Raw genomic sequence first — 5,786 nt, forward strand, 5'->3', positions numbered from 1 at the left:
ACAACCTTGATCTTGAGAAGTGGATGCTCCCTCAACTTGTGGGGTATTTGACCCTTCAAGGGAGAGCTTCTGGCGCTTCAGCTCTTGTAGCTCACGCCCCTGCTTCTCTTGTTCCTTCAGCAATTTGCAGAGCATGCAGTTTTGATTCTGCTATTCTTCCTTAATTTGTTCCATAGCTTCTTGCAGCTTGGCAACAGATGCTTTTAGACGAGTCCAGTAGTCAATTTCAGGAAGTTCAGGGAGGAACTCCTGCGCCCTCCTTTTGATAGAGTTATCTTGCATTTGTCCTTCTATTGACCTCTTGGTGATTGGGTGCTCAATTGGGATGAATTCATCTACTCCCATCCTCACCCCAGCATCTTTACATAGCAAAGAGATTAAGCTTGGGTAAGCCAGTTTGCCTTCAGTGGAGTTCTTGTTTGCAATTGTGTAAATCTCACAAGCAATCAGATGATGAATCTCCACTTCTTTTCCCAGCATAATGCAATGAATCATCACTGCTCTCTTGATAGTAACCTCAGAATGGTTACTAGTGGGCAAGATAGAACGCCCTATGAAATCCAACCAGCCTCTTGCAACTGGTTTGAGATCTCCCCTCTTGAGTTGGTTTGGGACACCTTTTGAATTAGTCATCCACTTGGTTCCAGGGAGGCATATGTCCTCTAGAACTTGATCCAACCCCTTATCTACTCTCACCATTCTCCTATTAAAGGATTTAGGATCATCTTGTAGTTGAGGCAATTTGAAGACCTCTCTTATTTTGTCCAGATGGAAGTAAATAATTCTCCCTCTGACCATGGTTCTATAGGTATGAAAAGTGGTTCCAGTCATTCTCTGCTTATCTGTCAGCCACAGATTTGAGTAGAATTCCTGAACCATGTTTCTTCCAACCTTTGTCTCAGGGTTGGTTAGAACTTCCCATCCTCTGTTTCGAATTTGCTCTTGGATCTCCGGATATTCATCTTCTTTCAGATCAAATTTAACTTCTGGGATCACTGACCTTAGACCCATTATCTTGTGGTAAAGGTCTGCATGTTCTTTGGTTAAGAACCTCTCTTGACTCCAAAGGTCCTTTGGAGCATTCTCTTTCTTGCCTCTTGAATTGGTTTGTTTTCCTTTGGGAGCCATGATCTTGATGAGCCTTAGCTTAGTGATCACGGAAAAACACACCAAACTTAGTTGTTTGCTTGTCCTCAAGCAAAAAAAAAAAAAAGAAAGGAAAGAGGAGAGAGAGGAGGAGAGAAAATTCGAATGGTGGGAAAGGGGAATGGCCAAACGTGTATTTATAAGGGAGGGGGAGAGAATTCGAAAACTTTGAAGGAGATTTGAGAAGATATGGAAAGAATTTGAGAGATATTTGAGTTTTTGAAGATGATTTGGAAAGGATTTGAAGGAGATTTGAAGAATGATTTTAATTTTTGAAAATTTGAAGGTGAATGATGAAAGTTTGAAATGTGTTTATGAAGAAAATTATGGATCAAAACAGGAAAGTTTGAAAAAATTTGAAGTGGAAAGCAAAATCTCTGTCCCCCACCTATCTGGCGTTAAACACCCAGAATGGCATCCATTCTGGCGTTTAATGCCCAAATGTTGGCCAATTTGGGCGTTTAACGCCCAGCCAGGTACCCTGGCTGGCGTTAAACACCAGAAACCCCTTCATCGCTGGGCGTTTTGCTAAACGCCCAGGATGCTGCACACCTGGCGTTAAACGCCTAGAATGGTGCCCATTCTGGCGTTTAACGCCCAAAATGGCACCTTTACTGGCGTTAAACGCCCAGAATGGTGCCCATTCTGGCATTTAACGCCCAGAGTACCCCTTATTGGCGTTTTTTCGCCAGCAAGCTCCTTTTCTCTGCTTTTTGCACTGAATCCTTCTGTAACTCTGTGAATTCCTTCAATTTTGATGATCACCCTTTGAGAATATGTATCAAACTTTTATTAAACAAAACAGATAACCTGCTAATGACTGGGTTGCCTCCCAGCAAGCGCTTCTTTACTGTCTTTAGCTGGACCTTTACTGAGATTCATTCAAGCCTTAGTTTTGAGCATTCCTGCTCAAAATTGCTTTCAAGATAATGTTTGATCCTCTGTCCATTAACAATGAACTTTTTGTCAGAATCAATATCCTGAAGCTCAACATATCCATATGGTGACACTCCTGTAATCACATACGGACCCTTCCACCGGGATTTAAGTTTTCCTGGGAATAGTCTGAGCCTAGAGTTGAAAAGCAGAACTTTTTGTCCTGGCTCAAAGACTCTGGATGACAACTTCTTGTCATGCCACTTCTTTGCCTTTTCCTTATAAATTTTTGCATTTTCAAAGGCACTGAGTCTAAATTCATCTAGCTCATTTAGCTGGAGTAATCTTTTTTCACCAGCTAACTTAGCATCCAGGTTTAGAAATCTGGTCGCCCAGTAGGCTTTATGTTCCAGTTCCACGGGTAGATGACAGGCCTTGCCATACACAAGTTGGTATGGAGAAGTTCCTATAGGAGTCTTGAATGCTATTCTGTATGCCCACAGAGCATCATCCAAGCTCTTTGCCCAATCCTTTCTACGAGCGATTACAGTCAGTTCTAGGATTCTTTTTAGCTCTCTGTTAGAGACTTCAGCTTGCCCATTTGTCTGTGGATGATACGGAGTTGCTACTTTATGGCTAATTCCATATCGGACCATAGCAGAGTACAGCTGTTTGTTGCAGAAATGAGTGCCTCCATCACTGATTAGGACTCTGGGAACACCAAATCTGCTGAAGATGTATTTCTGAAGGAATTTCAGCACGGTCTTAGTATCATTAGTGGGTGTAGCAATTGCTTCTACCCATTTAGATACATAGTCCACTGCCACCAGAATGTAAGTGTTTGAGTATGATGGTGGGAACAGACCTATGAAGTCAATACCCCATACATCAAACAATTCAATCTCTAAGATCCCTTGTTGAGGCATGGCGTATCCATGAGGCAAGTTACCAGCTCTTTGGCAACTGTCACAGTTACGCACAAACTCTCGGGCATCTCTATAGAGAGTAGGCCAGTAGAAGCCACATTTGAGGACCTTAGTGGCTGTTCGCTCACTTCCAAAATGTCCCCCATACTGTGATCCATGGTAATGCCACAGGATCCTTTGTGCTTCCTCTCTGGGTACACATCTGCGGATCATTCTGTCTGCACATTGATGAGCGGATAATTTATACGCTTTTTGGCATTATTTTTAGGTAGTTTTTAGTAAGTTCAAGCTACTTTTAGGGATGTTTTCATTAGTTTTTATGTTAAATTCACATTTCTGGACTTTACTATGAGTTTGTGTGTTTTTCTATGATTTCAGGTAATTTCTGGCTGAAATTGAGGGACTTGAGCAAAACTCTGAAAAAGGCTGACAAAAGGACTGCTAATGCTGTAGGAATCTGACCTCCCTGCACTCGAAATGGATTTTCTGGAGCTACAGAACCCCAATTGGCACGATCTTAACGGCGTTGGAAAGTAGACATCCAGGGCTTTCCAGCAATATATAATAGTCCATACTTTATTCGGAAATTGACGACGTAACTTGGCGTTGAACGCCAAGTTCATGCCGCTGTCTGGAGTTAAACGCCAGAAAAACGTCATGATCCGGAGTTGAACGCCCAAAACACGTCATAACTCGGAGTTCAACTCCAAGAGAAGCCTCAGCTCGTGGATTGATCAAGCTCAGCCCAAACATACACCAAGTGGGCCCCGGAAGTGGATTTATGCATCAATTACTTACTCATGTAAACCCTAGGAGCTAGTTTAATATAAATAGGATGATTTACTAATGTATTAGACATCTTTGGTCTCAGTTTTGTTTTATTCTTCATCCTAAGAGGCTATTGATCACGTTTTGGGGGCTGGCCATTCGGCCATGCCTGAACCTCTCACTTATGTATTTTCAACGGTGGAGTTTCTGCACACCATAGATTAAGGGTGTGGAGCTCTGCTGTACCTCAAGTATTAATGCAATTCTATTTTCTTTCATTCAATTCTCTCTTATTCTTATTCCAAGATATTCATTCGTACCCAAGAACATGATGAATGTGATGATTATGTGACGCTCATTATCATTCTCACTTATGAACGCGCGTGATTGACAACCACTTACGTTCTACATGCAACAGAGCTTGAATGTGTATCTCTTAGATTCCCCAACAGAATCTTCGTGGTATAAGCTAGATAGATGGCGGCATTTATGAGGATCCGGAAAGTCTCACCTTGTCTGTGGTATTCCGAGTAGGATCCTGGGAATCCGGAAAGTCTAACCTTGTCTGTGGTATTCCGAGTAGGATTCCGGTAATGAATGACTGTGACGTGCTTCAGACTCGCAAGTGCTGGGCGTTAGTGACAGACGCAAAAGAATCAAGGGATTCTATTCCAGTAGGCGCGGGAACCAACCAGTGATTAGCCGTGCTGTGACAGAGCGCGTGAGCGTAGTTTTCACTGCGAGGATGGGATGTAGCCTTCGGCCAGGTGATGCCTCCAGACGATTAGCCATGCGAGTGACAGCCGCAGAGGACCATTTTCCCGAGAGGATAGAAAGTAGCCATCTTCGAACGGTGAACCCCTATACACAGCTTGCCATGGAAAGGAGTAAGAAAGATTGTGTTGAAGCAGTAGGAGAGCATGCGTCCTTGAGCCATACAGTATCTCCATATGCTTATCTGAAATTCCCACCAATGAATCTGCATAAGTATTCTATCCCTTTTAATTCTTCTATTTTCTTATTTCTATTTTCGAAACCAATAACTATTTAATCTGCCTAACTGAGATTTACAAGGTGACCATAGCTTGCTTCATACCAACAATCTCTGTGGGATCGACCCTTACTCGCGTAAGGTTTATTACTTGGACGACCCAGTACACTTGCTGGTTAGTTGAACGGAGTTGTGAAAACAACCGATGCCATAATAATGATTTCATACAAGTACAAAAGAACATGGATCACAATTTCGTCCACCAAGTTTTTGGCGCCGTTGCTGGGGATTGTTCGAGTATGGACAACTGACGGTTCATCTTGTTGCTCAGATTAGGTAATTTTCTTTTCAAAAATCTTTTTCAAAATTTTTCTTTTATTTTTCGTTTTTCTAAACTTTATTTTCGAAAAAAATTAATAAAAATTCAAAAAAAATTAGAAAATCATAAAAACTAAAAATATTTTGTGTTTCTTGTTTGAGTCTTGAGTCAATTTTTAAGTTTGGTGTCAATTGCATGCTTTAAAAATTTTTCTTGCATTTTTTCGAAAATCCCATGCATTCATGGTGTTCTTCATGATCTTCAAGTTGTTCTTGACAAGTTTTCTTATTTGATCTTGATGTTTTCTTGCTTTGTGTTGTTTGTTGTTTTTCATATGCATTTTTCGTTTGTTAGAGTCCATGCATTAATGATTTCTAAGTTTGGTGTCTTGCATGTTTTCTTTGCATTAAAAATTTTTCAAAAAAATATGTTCTTGATGTTCATCATGATCTTCAAAGTGTTCTTGGTGTTCATCTTGACATTCATAGTGTTCTTGCATGCATCATGTGTTTTGATCCAAAATTTTCATGTTTTGGGTCATTTTTATGTTTTTCTCTCTCATCATTAAAAATTCAAAAATAAAAAAAATATCTTTTCCTTAATTCCCTCCAAATTTTCAAAATTTTGGGTTGACTTGGTCAAAAATTTTTAAAATTAGTTGTTTATTACAAGTCAAGTCAAAATTTCAAATTTTAAAAATCTTATCTTTTCAAATTTTTTGAATTAAATCTTTTTATCTTTTATTTTATCTTTTTCAAAA

Source organism: Arachis stenosperma, chromosome 10 (genome assembly GCF_014773155.1).
Source record: "Arachis stenosperma cultivar V10309 chromosome 10, arast.V10309.gnm1.PFL2, whole genome shotgun sequence".
In the NCBI taxonomy this organism is placed as follows: Eukaryota; Viridiplantae; Streptophyta; class Magnoliopsida; order Fabales; family Fabaceae; genus Arachis; species Arachis stenosperma.